This window comes from Tribolium castaneum, chromosome 1 (genome assembly GCF_031307605.1).
Source record: "Tribolium castaneum strain GA2 chromosome 1, icTriCast1.1, whole genome shotgun sequence".
Taxonomy (NCBI): domain Eukaryota; kingdom Metazoa; phylum Arthropoda; class Insecta; order Coleoptera; family Tenebrionidae; genus Tribolium; species Tribolium castaneum.
Window position 1 is genome coordinate 21184581 of NC_087394.1, and position 14570 is coordinate 21199150.

Consider the following 14570-nt stretch of genomic DNA (forward strand, 5'->3'; position numbering starts at 1 on the left):
TAAAAAATAAACTAGATGTGCACGCACTTAATGCTACGTTTTCAATGGTTCATTGTGCGCTCATCTTTACACTTTCACGATAATACTCATTGTTTTGCGAGGATATTGTTACTTTCTTGCCGGCCATTAACAACATTCTCTACCTTGCCTTGTTAAGAATAAAGTTATGTAAGGCGCGTAATGTGCAACTACGGTCTGTATGTCAAGTAAAGTTTGAGTTATCGCCGCTTTGTAGGAACATTATTCAAATTGAGGCATTTTTGAAACTCCCAGACGCAAATCTTGACGTTAGCCAAAGAGTGGTATGTTTAATGAGGCTATTACGTTACCGTTTGTTTATTTTTATATTGTATATACAGGTATAAGGTCAGGTAAAATTACAATTGTTTATCGATTAAAATACACCCACGCAGCCATGATGCAACAATAAATTTCCACGTTCGTTTACCTTAAATGTAAGACGGTACACCCTTGTAGAAAGTTAAATTGAAGAATTAATAGATACTTATCTACTTATGTCGTTCCATTATTTATAATGACTGTCAAAACAATGGCACTCCTAATATGTACCACTTCAATAATGGCAAATTTACGGCATTCGGGAATTTTAGGTTTAAACCAATTTAGATGAAAATCCTGCGCAAATATTTATTTAAAAGTCTCAATGATTAATAACCACAAAACCAAAGAAACATTAATTTTACATTACAAACACGCACATGTGCCAGTGTATGATAATTTCTTTTTTGTTGCCGATGATTAACCTTCCGGTACACTTTGATTTGTTGATCTACTCCATTATTAAACTTTGATCCTTGAAGCCATTTTACTTTTTTGTCCTCAAAACCGAAACAAATTGTAGTAACAAAAACGACCATTATTCCAGTAACACAAAACTCAACTTGTAAATAAACAGACTCCAATTAACAAATCCGGTGATTTGACAAGACTGGTACAGATCCTCGATTCAAGGTGATCCCAAAAGCACGTGAAAATAACTTTATTGCGCTAATTTGAAGGCACGCAACCGTCAGGATTACCCCGAGATTATCCACTCAAGAGACACAAAACAAAAACGCCGATTACCATAATCTAGGGTCTTGAAGACACACCGCACAATCCTCGGTCACATTCCACCGCACAAAGAAGAATTTCCGTCACAAACACCGTCCAAAATGTGAAAAACATCACTAAACACACAACTAACGCACAACAAACTCTTCGATGTTGATAGAAGAACGCGCGACCGGACGACTGGTCGTGCCGTGCTTGTTGCGGAGGACCGACCGGTAACTTTGGCGGGGCACCGGAGACCCAGGGGGGCAAAAGAGAGAGTGATCTCGCTGGTTTCTCGACGAACCTGAGCACCACGATTCATGGATGCAACATTTGATGGTCGGATCCTGGCCTTCCAGGCAGGGCCAGATTGTAGTTATAGGAGCCCCGAGGCAAATCTAACTCGGTGCCCCCCTTCTACACCTTTTTACTAATCCTTAATTTTAAATGATTTATTATTTTTCGCATTGCGTAGTTTTTTTAAACAAGGTAAACACGTGTATAGAACAGTAAATAACTTAATAAAATTAAAGAAAAAATCAAAAATAACGAATAAAAAAACAGAACTCTTAAGTCTCCCTACCTACTCTAACATCGAATTCTACGACTTTTCATACAAGAATATTCATTAATAACATCACTGGAATTACAATCCTTAACTGAAAGAACCTCCTTTCATACAAAACTAAATAAGTTTAGAATATCCTTTTAAATTTTTAGCGGATTTTATTGTAATTGATAAATTTTGGTAATTGATACTAGAGGGGCAGATTGTAGTTTTGGAGCTCCGTATATTTTTCTGTGCGCATTCTAAATTTTTTAAAATAAATGTAAAACTTTCAAGCAAATTATACGTAATTAGAAAAATAAGTTGGTATACCATTTTGTTCCTGTACGTCTTCTAGCATAAAAGTGTTCTTGAATTTAAATTTTTGAGCACATAATACCAACTTTATCACTATTGATTGTTTATAAGTACAGTACCTACAATGTAAGTCTGTGAGTAGGTATGTTTTACAGTATCCTAAAAACTCATAATTACACAGTTTTGTATGCATGTAAATTGTTTCAGATTTTTTCAATATTTTCTCCAAATTAAACTAACTTAATAGTAAAAAATAATGTTTCATGTAAATCTAAAAAGTAGCGATGGTTAAATGTTGGTTTATGTAAAAAGTATGTTAAAAAAATGTCACTAACGCCAACATTTAATTAATTAAATAAAAACAAAAAAATGAAAAAAGCGTAATTTTAAGACTCGCAACGATTTTCTCAAAAATTTTTTGCTCACTGCACTATCTAAATAAGCATCGATTTAGGATGATAGTAGAAATTACAAAATTCCAGTTCATAAAAAAATCCAAAAAAGTTACATGCATAGAGAAAATTATTAAGTAAGTATTTAATAGTATTAATTTATTTCTGTGCGATTACTAGTTTTTGAATTATAATAAAAAATATTTTTAGAAGACACCTTGTATATTGTATAGAATTTTGAAACCAATTTCACTGTTTTCTCTGCCCAACTAGTTCACAAGCTCTTTATTATCCAAATTTCGATTTAGTGTTGATTTTAAATATGTTTCTATTAATTTGAACTCAAAAACGATCGTAGACGACCGATACACAACAGAATTTAATTCGTCATGTTTCGTTTAAGACTTATACTATGCCTACTTTCCTTCAAAAATGCATTTCAAGTGATTTCATATCAAGAAAATAAACAAGGCATGTTGGGTATTCGTATATATCTGTTATAATTATGTATAAATACGTATTAGTAACTTGATATTTTAATTTTATCAAATACGTTGGAATCATTGACAATGATTTTTACAATTGCAAAATGTATTTTTACATTTTACAATTTGCAAAATGTAAGACACCTCAACTCTTAAAGATTTTTTTTTATTTAAAGTTTTATTTTATTTTAAGTTGTTAATTTTTTTTCAACTTTAGTTCCGCCCCTAGGTTGCAACCTAGGTAACCTAATGTGTAATCCGGCCCTGCTTTCAGGTAAGAGATAAAGAAATGGGACGTCAGGAACACGTTTACAAGCGAAACAGTCTATTAAAGGACTTTGAACATGAGCCTTCCTATAAATTTTTAGACCATGTATTTGAATGAGAAAAAGTTACAAACCCCCGCCTCACTTTTCTTTCATTTATTAGATTTGTTGTTTTGAAGCAAATAAATATCGAAAGTGGGTGTGGGTGGAATACACGTACAACAAAATTTTATGAACAGAAGGATTTCCAAACAGACCATATTTAGCGGCTTCCAAATTAGGAAAACGTGATTTTTCCCTCTTTCTCTTACATAAATATCCAAAAAAAATGATTTTGAGAAAAGGACGATGAATGTTTAAGTGCCACACATTAGGCTCCAGATACGCAAAGCTGTAAAACAAATTCTTTCCCAAACTTAATCTCAAAGCGGATAAATTTTGCCTGAAATTCCAGACATGTTTTTACTCGACACCTTGGTATTCCCGCCATAAAAGTAATGAACAATTACAATGCAAGCCGGCTTTTGTGACAGCCCTTCCAAAAATTCGAACCGGAACTTACCTGGTTCTCTTTTATGATACCTTCGCCCTTTTTACAACCGTATAAAATAATTCCGGTCGAATCTGTAGACACGTTATTAAACTATGGCTTTTCCCAACCCGTGGCAAAAACAAGTTTATTATTCTGGGAATAAACAGAAACTTCTCTAGTTATGTGCCTCCTTATAACAAAAGTTTGCAGATTGGCATGTCCGGATGAACCAATTTTCTATTTAGGCGATGAAAACATCCCTCCGTAAACTGTGTCCTACTTTTGTGCGGCTTTAGACACACCGATTTTTGTGGAATTTCACGGACGTTGCATAAAACATGTGCGGATGTCAACAGAAGTAAATTTTTCACGGGAAAAAAATCACCTTCGTGACGACCTTGATCCGATAAAAATAGTAGTAATAGTGTTTATCTATGAGTAATTACAATTCTATTGTAAACAAGCTCAAATTACACGCACGTTACAAGAAAAAACCAGGAGACCTCCACCATACGATTATCTTTGGTGAAGCAACATTTTTACCTTGTGAGGACCTAAGATCGAGATAGTCAGACTACGAATAATTATAACTTAGGAGACGAAACGAGATACAAAATCGTACGATTTTCTGTACCCATAAAAAGTAGTACAGCAGAGTAGAATGAGGGCGCTTCGAACGTGTACCGTCTCGGTGCCAAATCATTTTAAATTAATTTAAATTCAACCAATTCACTAATTACTTGGAAAAAAGTGTAGAAATGTTGAGCTCTGCATTCTCAACAGACTGAGAAACACTGAGGACTAAAATTTTTGTGAGAAACATGAGAAAAAAAATATTTAAAATTTAAAATTTGCGCTTCCTCCTGTATTTTTCAAAACGCTGCAAATGCAATTGAAGATACAAGAAAAATGGTAAGAAGAAAGTTGTAGAGAATTAAATTTTCTTTAAAAAAGTCAGCGAGACCATACCTTGATTTTCAACGGTTTAGGCCCTAAAGACGTTCAAAGACGCTCAAGCGACGCATTTCCTTCATTTTGCCGGTGGTCATGTATTGGAAAGTGAATTTATACCTAAAACGTTAAAGATAGAAATATGGTGCAGCGGACTTTTTTGTAGAAAATTTAATTCTGTACAACCTCGTTCCTTACACTTTTTTGTATCTTCAACCGTATTCGCAGCGTTTTGATAAATAGGCGACGGTGCTCAAAAAAATATCGCTTAGAGTTATCAATTTGCGTTCCATTTTAAATTTTTGCAAACGCAGCGAATACAGTTGAAAATACAAAAAAGTGAAAGAAACGAGGTTGTAGAGAATAAAATTTTCTACAAAAAAGTCCGCGACACGATATGTCTATTTTCAACGGTTTAGGTATAAATTCACTTTCCCCTAGTTGACCACCGGCAAAATGAAGGAAATCCATCGCTTGAGCGTCTTTGAATGATTTTGGAGCCTAAATGGTTGAAGACAGGGATATAGTCTCGCGGCCTTTTTTAAAGGAAATTTAATTAATACCTTATGAATATTCACAAGTCTTTCCATTTTGCGCAGATAAGTGTTTTCTATTTTAATAAAGGTAACTTGATGGAATATTGTCAGTAGATGGAATCCGATCAAAAAAACGTTAAAAACTCCATTAATAAAAAAGTAGACCGTTAGATGTTAGTCATCAATGCATGACGTGCGTCTTCATTATTCCATGTACGCGTTCAATGGAATTCTTCAATTAGTACTCGTAGGATGTGGTGTGCACCTAAAACTAACATACCCTTGTTCTACTCGCACTCATAAGTCCATAATCGGTCATGGAACCTACAGTGAGCACGAGAAGAAACATCTGCGGCTGCAGCTTTCCTTATCGGAATATGCTCACTTATATTGAGAAAACACATGCAACGACTCCAGACACACATAATGCCTTTATAAATTGCGCCTGGATTCCTATTAATAAAGTGGACATTAATCTGTAGTCACTTAGTGGATAAACAAATGTTTATAGACCTCATGCTGCAGCTAAAGAGTTCGAAGCCTCTTCGCTATTACGATTCATTTCAAAACGGCAATTCTTACACCAATAACATGTAACGTCAACATTTTCAGTCACGAATGAGAACTTGATTTGCAAAACAAACTTTTTCTTTCCATTGTCCTTTTTTCCTTGTGTGCAAATTAAAGAAGTGGTATCTCGTGCTTTAAAAAAACCATTACGAAATTATTTCGTTGTTTGTAAACTTTGTAGGTGTTGTACAAGAGCCGTCAAAAGTGACTAAAACAAAAACAGTCCTGTTGCAACCTGATTGATGGTGTCGTGTTTTTGAATTTCTCCTTTTAGGTTTTTTGTGCACGCTTAAAATGTCAATACAACTTTTTGGCATCATCCCAAAACCTCGTCGGTCAATCTCCTATAATGCCCCAAACTTAGCTTACTGTCTATATATAAAATCGAAAACAACTCTTCTACCTCTTCAACAGTGGATTAAATTCGTACACGAACAGGTTCTCGTATCATTTTAATTGGAGAAAAACTCGTTTCCATCCGCTGTTTATGTTTTTCCCTCGATTTAAATTAGAATAAATGATGGAATCGTGACCTCGTGACTGGTTAAATGAAGTGCGATGTGAAAATCGTCCACGAAGATAAAAATCTGCACTGTTGCAGCCTGCAGTGCAGTAATGCACTGATGAAATTCCTTGGCAAGCTTCCCCGATTCATCTTTTTACGAAAGAAACCGTAACAAGAACGAAACGAAACAATTCCTGCAGTCGTTTTCCAATTACTTGTAATTTCTCGACGTAATGAAATCTACTAACTACGTGAAATCAGTTAATCTTGTACGAGTGTGAAATTGACGATGATAAAGGCGGCATCAAAGAGAATCTTCTCTGGTCTCGATAAGTGAATTTCGAATTCTCTCGCACTGGTATATTCCTAGTTAACTCAGTAATCGCAATCGGCTGCTAGGTTGTGCTCTTATTGTTGTGATCCCTCAACCTTGTAAGCATTCAACGTGAAGGATAAAAGACAGGATGAAAATTTCAAAGCTTGGAGACGGAATATACAGGCTGTTCCGTCTAAATCCCACATTAGAAGTATTGGTAGGTTCTAATAATAATAGTCACCTGATAATTTGTATATAACATAATCTCTTAGGTCCTGCACAATGAAAAGATAGTGTGACTTCCTGTTATACCGGAAGTTGCTTTCAACTTCCTTATTTTAAATGGAAAGCTATATTTTTTATATAGCTTAAAATTTTTGGATTACTAGAGTTGTTTTACTTTTTGTTGGGATTGAACAATTTATCAGCCTTTTCTCATATAGGTAGCCACGAAAACGAGAGAAAAAATGTGAGTTTTTTAATTAACATTAAGTGAATTTATTTTGTTCTCACAGGACAAGATAGATAACACAATTTTGAGTTTGCACTTTGTCTAATTAAAAATGTTTTTATGGCAAACTATTTAAAAATAGAAGTGGTTAATAAGAAATTTTCTACAATGTCAAAAAAAACCAACATAACTTGAAAATTATCACAGATAGGTATAGGTATAGATCGATGCATAAAAAAATTCTCCTCCATCTAAAAAAATTAAAATTGAGACATTTACAGGTGTAAATCCACCTGTTACTTAAAAAATCCTAAATATCTCGAAAACGGTTAAACTTAGGTATAGGGAATGTTGATAAAAACGGGCTTAAAATAACTCAACTAATCCAAAAACGCACTAAAAAAAATATAGCATTCCATTTAAAATAAAGACAGTTGATAGCGACTTCCGGTATAAACGAAAGTGCTGCCTTCTTGAAAATATTTTCATTGAGCAGGACTAAGAGATTATAGTTGTATACAAATTTTTAGATGACTATCCTTATTGGAACTACCAATACTTCTAATGTGGGGTTTAGACGAAACAGCCTATACAGGGGATCTCAGCTAAGACTTTCGAGTCTGATATCTCAGATATTTATCAACGGATTTTTATGAAATAACTCTAGTCTTAAAAACGTAATTTTTGCATGCCTTTTTAAAATGTTAAGCCTTTAAAGACTTATACATATTAAAAAAATTATCGTCAGTGAAAAATGCTGTAAGAAAAACTCGTTCGTAGAAGACGTCTGTTTCGCGAGAAAAATGAGAAACAAACTGTTAAACGTTAGTACAGATGAAAAAGCGTAGATCTTTATGAGACAAATGAGCACTACCATTGAATTTTGGTCAATCCTACTCGCAGAAACGTAACTGTCACGCAAGGAACAGTTCACAATTATCTCTCACCCATACAAAGTTAAAAAACAATATTTTTGACTTATTTTTGGTACTGGATGCTTTAATTTTTTCAAAAAGAACTAAAAGACTGAACAACAACTGAAAAATTCTAAAAACTTGAATATTTAAGACAAATATTTCGTACACTGCTGATTGGATTCTCTTCAAAAGCTTGAATCACAGCCCCAACTATTGCTTCGTTTCCAATGACGTGTTTTGTCCTCACTCGATTTAGTTCAGGTACGCTCCTGTGTTTTCAAATTATTGACGATTCTTTGAACTTTAAATTTCATAAATAACATTTCACAAAAAGTCCAACGGCACTTTCCATAGGCGAATATTGATTCCTTTTTCAACAACACAGAAATTTCAGCCACTGTTGTTGGTTTTTAAAGTAATTTCACTAAATTAAAACATTTTACTTTTCTGACAGCGCGCACACTTTTGACAGTTCTTGTTCAGTGGTACACAAAATGCCGCATAGAAATGCTTCATTAATTGTTTCAAAATTGTCTCAAATTACTATCAAAATTTCGATTAAGTTTTTAACAACAAAATTTAATTTTTTTCTTGGATCAGCAGAGCGATTTGGTTAATTTTTTGTGTGGCCATTTATTTTTCGGGGTTTAATGATCCAACGGTAATTTGACTTAATTTTAAATAAAAGAAATGTGTTTTAAAATTTCATTTTTTAACTTAAGGTCATATTTTTGCCCCTAAATGAAAACCACCTCCTAAAATATGTGCATTCTGAATTTCATAACAATCCGTTGACAAATAACTGAGATATTAAACTCGAAAGTCTTAGCTGAGACACACTGTATATGAATAATTAAATATGACGATGACAACTTCAGATGAAAAAAGTCAAAGGTCTGAAAACTTTTTCCGAAACTAAAACTATAAAATCGCGCTCGTCATCGACATTTTGTGCTAAACTACTGTAAAAAACAAAGAAATGCCATCGGCGAGATCAATTTTCGTTCCAACCTGTCATCCCGCTAGACGTAACGTTTTCGAATAAAAGATCACGTTGTTGTCGGCCCACAGGCCCTTTGTTAACTTGCGGATTCCTGACGAGTGGGCATCCGGGCGACCTTGATCAAAACCATTCAACGTAGTCTGCGGTTCCACAGATAGCAAAGCAGGTGAATATCGTGTAACAAAATTGTTTTACCATCGATCCGTCTCGAACAATTTCGGATAGTTCCATTCATGGGTGAGATATCACCACCTGATTGAGAATAAGCAAAAACTTCTTCGATGAACACATCTTGCTCGTCAAGTTTTTCTCAGCTGGCGAGGCCTCGCCAGAAAAGTCCGAAATTTATTATGCAGGTTTGTTAAGTTTTCTGCTCAGCGAGTCACAAGCGCCGTAATAATTTGACCCATAAAGCTTACTGCACTTACAGGTAACACGACAGTTTTATTACTTAACTTGGCATAATCCTAATGCTGACGACATCTCAAACAGTGAAACTAATTTTAGTGCGAGCACTTCAGTAACTCCAGTTCTGAAGCCGTGGCTTAATTCTGGTTAGTTGAGCGTGAAAAATCAACTGAAAACTGATTGATTCGAGACTGTCTTGAGTGTTTCTTAGAGAGTCGGGTTTTTTCAGCGTGAAGGATGTTGCTAAGAAGGAAAATAAATCGCCCACCAGTGTCCATGTTTATTAAGGAAACATGAATAAGAAAGGTCACAAATGTCCACTTAGTATTTACATACGGAATTAGTGTCCTTCGTGGAAACCGACTGTAAATCGGATGAAATGACATGCAGGAAATTCTGTTCAAAACTAGACGCCATTACATAAGGATTTAATAAAATGTGGGAATTTTATTATCTCGCGAGATTATAGTGCTGTTGTCTGTTGTCTATTGTTATGGTAGAATACACATCTCGACAAGGAAGCACTTTTGATATCAGATTACTGAATAGCTCAACTAAAATAGTAAACGGTGAAAAATCTTTCCATGTCGACGGTTGTACCTACGTATGACTTCATTATGACAACTTTGAACTATGCTCCACCCGGAAAAATGGTGGAAAACACATTCACAGAGCAGTTAAATCTAAACGCGTGTAATTATTACGCCTTTGTAAAATTAAAATTTACGAGCAGCTGAAGAAATTCATAACAAAAACCGGAGGCTGATAATCTCGCATTTAACTGTACAAACAATAAACGATCCTTAATCTAATTCGTGTTACTTACCGAGCTTAAAGAATTAACAACGGCACTGCTTACCTGAAAAATAAAAATCCAATTAGACACATCAAGACATTACTAAATCGAATTTACGAAATTTATCTGAATAGCAATGCAATTTCCATGGCTGTGTGACAAGGCACATTTTGCAATATTTTTTACGAGTATGTACCTACTGCATACTTATTTCATGATCATGACAAAACTGCTCAGGACTACGGATATCTAAAGGTTAGGATACGAAACGACATACAAACAAAACGTTCCCGTCCTCGATAGTTCCATTAATGTCGCCAGAGAGCGCAGTTGTTCCATTACCACCTAAGTTTTCACAGCTATGAGTTTGGAAAAATGGTTGCATTTGTATAACGGTTAACACATAGCATACAGAATAAAATACAGGCAGATAAAGCATTAGATTCTCAATAGTGTTGTGGGCCGCTGTCACCAAACATTTGTGGATTTTGAAATCAAAAGAATAACTCACTTTTGCGATTTTGTAGAACGTCGTTTAATTGCAGAAATGTATGTAGGAGTGTACGAATGTCAGAATAATTGTGTATATTATTCATCTCAATACGGTCGCTTATACAGCCTACTAAAGATAATAACAAGATGGGGATGAAGATGAACTTCGAACATGAACGCAACGAGTAATGATAATGATAATAGACCAAAAGATAAGAGACTAACCTAACTAAACAATAAACACGGTGAGTCCTCAAGGACGCAACAATGTAAGGAATAAACATAATGCAAAAATGTTATTGTAAACTATTTAAAAAAACGTTTTTTTACCAATTGCACGATGTCCCATATCTTTCAAAACGGTTATAGAAGCAAGAAAAATGTTAGAAAAAAAGGGGTAGAGAATTAAATTTCCTACAAAAAAAGTCTGCGAAATCATATCCCTAACTTCAGCCATTTAGGTCCTAAAATCGTTCAAAAACACTCAAGCGACGAATTTGCTTCATTTTTCGGGTGGTCAAGTATTGAAAAGTTAATTTATACCTAAATTGTTGATCATAGAAACCGTTGAAGAAAGATGGTGTCGTGAACTTTTTAGTAAAAATTTAATTCTCTACAACTTTATTCCTTGTACTTTTTTGTATCCTCAATTGTAATCGCCTGCGTTCTCAAAAATACAAAGTGGAACGCAAATTGAAAACCTCGGTGCAAGAAGAGGATATGTGACATTTTTTTGAAATATGAGTGTAAATACGGACCTGTGATGTTACTGGTAACTAAAATATGAGGTAAAATTACTTATCCCCTTGTGTCGTTCGGTGCAAGATCGGGGTAAGTACTTGTCACATATCCCGTTCTTGCACCAAATAATTTGACTGCTCTATTGCAGTTGTCCCTTAAACTAATCGAAATCAAGGGATATTTCTTGTTGTCTGGGGTGCTGAACGTAAAAAATAAGATATTGTTTTTGCTATTTATCCCATTGTTACATAATAATTATGTTAAAAGCAAAGCAATTGTGTGGAGATTCATACAAACTTATCCCATTCTTGCACCGAACGAATGTTTTCGACCATATTTTCTTAATTTTTCCATATATTTGACTCAGACTTAGATATATTTTCTTATTTATTGAAACAATATTATAACTTTAAGTCCAAACTTAAAATAAACATTTCTTTTGCCTCTCCTGTAAAAGGGACGAGTCGAATTGGTTCCCAAATTCGGTAATCCTCTCTAATTATAGTCGAATTGGCTCCCGTCGGTCAGGTAGGTCAGATAAACGGACTAAAGTATTATGATAACAGGAATGGCATTTTAAGTGTATGAATACATTCACAAGTTCAAAAACGGTATATTCAGGCAAAATCCATAGCCGAATCTCCTCGCTAAGTTGAAAAATTTTAAAATTGTTTTTGTAATTTGTCCCCATTTTGATGCTTTAATAGTATAAGGGTAAACAGAATTTAAAATTGAAGGATAATTTAGAGCAAATGATGTAAAACCGAACAAGAACTAGAACACTAGAGCCAGAACCACAATTTTTGTTTGATACTTTACACATATCTAAGTTCTCTCAAACTTTTTTTCTCGGATCACATAGAACCCTATCTGTGAGAATTTAATCTTTAATGTCCAATGTAATCGAGAAAAAGGAAATGCAATGGCAAACGCAAGTTTGGGCTTAAAAAATAACATTCTCCTTTTTTTAAATAACCAGTTAACCACAAATAAATGAAATTTATTGTTGGATATCCTGCCAAGAAAATAATAATTTGAACATTTCTACCAGCTTTAAATCTAAAATATAAACATATCTTTGGCTTAATCCTTTCTATCTACCTGCTCATGCGGGAGCCAATTCGACCCTCACCCGGGAACCAATTCGACCATCACCTTTTACAGAATTATATAATTATAAAGATTAACAGGAACCAATTCGACCACGACCTGTAAAATTTAGATTTTTTACACATCCCCTTCTTGCATCGCGGTCTTCAATTTATAATTTAAATTAATTATAAATTAATTTTATAATTCGGATAAAAATTTAAAAAAAAAGTATAAGAAACAAAGTTGTAGGGAATCAAAATTCCCGAGCTTTAACCGTATTTGCAGCGTCTTGAAACTACGGAACGAAGCGCAAATTTTAAATTTGAATTTTTTTTTTCTCTTGGTTCTTATGAAAATTGTAGTCGGCAGTTTTTCTCAGTATGTTAAGAATGCAAAGCTCAACATTTCTGCATTTTTTTCGAAGTAATTAATGAATCGGTTGGATTTGACTTAATTTTGAAGCCGAAACAGTTTTTCTCTGCCGTACTATTTTTTAGAATCAGAAATACCGCGATTTTATGCCTCGTTTCGTCTCCGCAGCCGGGACATAAGTTCCAATTAAAAGGCTTGGTACAATGCATTTTAGGGTAAAAAAACTCCAATTAAAAGAAAAAAAAATGTTATGCAAAGAGAGTTTATGCTAGGTTTGAAACAGATAAGAGCTGAGTAACAATCTCTAAGCTGCAACATTTTTTGTTGATTGGATTACAACTTTTTCCTCGCGGAAACGGTTCCCACGTTGCTTCATACTACATTTTTACGCGAAATTCAATATCACACGAGAAAATGTAAAGAAAAATCCGGATTTTCCCATTGCTACAATTCTTGTTTATACACAATATCCACTAAATCCCTGCATTTTCACACTTCCTCGAACACTGAAGACTTTTTAGATTCCCGTCCTGTTGAAAGATCACGTCAAATAGAAGGATTGCTACTTTTCAAGGAAAACGTTGTTGGGACAAAATACAATAGGGAAAAAAGGCCAACATTAATATTTTTAGAGAGAAAGCTTTTCGGTAGTCAACGTTCGTCCAATAAAAACCTTCGTTCTCTCCGGCGATGAGAAAATGCAAGATGCAACTGCACCGGTGAACATAAACGAGAACTCTGAATTTAAAGTGGTTGAATTTGTTCGTATTTTCACGGGAAAACTACCGGTGCTCCGGAGAAACACATAAAACCGTAAAATATGGTGGCGGTGCTTATATCGAGATTGATATTAAGACGGTGAAATTTCGGTGAAAAAGGCAACATCGGCGCTTCGGTATTCAGTCGAGCGGCTCATTTTACTAATGCAAGACACGAACATCGTTTGTAGCTCAAAGAAACCGCGAGTTGTGACACAATTCGGGATCAACTCACTAAATACGTTTAAAGTGAATCTTCTGAAAACGGCTCCATATCTGAATACGGAGCCGCCAAGGCGTCCCATTATTTAGCAAGATTAAATATGAATTAGCATAGTAAGGACATCAGTCTACGATGGATTTAATTAATATAAGACGACTGTCTTTTACGTTTAATTAAACTCCAAGATCTACGAGTTTAACATTATAATCAGGCAAGGTACATGCGTATTTCGTTTAAAAGAGTCGATTTAATTTCCTCGTGACAATAAATTTACTTTGTCAGCATCACAATGTTTCCCAGGACCATAATAAAACACTCCCATGCTGAACATTTCCTTGCTTCGTGTCCTCCGGTTTTCAGCACGGTGCACATGCTGCAATTTCATTAATCCAGACTTTTTACCGCCTTTTTTCCCTATTAAAAATCCGAAGCTGCAAACGGATTCATATTTCACGCCAGAACAAGCTTTCCACTCCAAAAAATAATTTTTCGCTGAATGCCAAGTGTTCTCAGGGCATCCGACGTGAGTTGCACATCTACCAATGAATCATCCTATCAATAATTATGATGCTATGATAGGCGATCCAAACACCACTAATCTTGCTCGCAATCGCATCGGCATAAATTATGATCCGCGGTTAATCATTACGCCGTTTGATTTCCACCTGCGAGAAACCTCATTAATAACCAAAGAACGGAACAAAGAGCGCCCACAGAACACGACTGAAAATCTTGCCCTTCCTTTGTACCAAGAACAATGGTCAATATGAAGGGTGGATCGCAATCGAGTTCACGATCAAAAAAGCGTGATGTTAAAAGTGTCAGTGCTTGGACTATTGACTA

The 14570-nt window shown here is 34.8% G+C and overlaps 1 protein-coding gene across 10 annotated transcripts in view; it reads right to left on the bottom strand.

Moving 5' to 3' along the window:
* The window catches only part of DIP2 (DISCO Interacting Protein 2), a 169428-nt gene that overhangs the window by 111717 nt on the left and 43141 nt on the right, over nt 1-14570 (bottom strand). For 3 of the 10 annotated variants that reach the window (XR_001574647.2, XM_008201024.3, XM_008201018.3), the window contains exon 1: nt 1087-1284. The exons of 3 other annotated variants lie outside the window; for them this stretch is intronic. The gene's annotated coding sequence lies outside the window, so the exon portion shown is untranslated. Of the gene's footprint in view, nt 1-1086; nt 1286-14570 lie in introns of those variants that run through there. 4 more of the 10 variants (XM_008201022.3, XM_008201021.3, XM_008201019.3 and 1 more) reach the window with 3 other exon arrangements.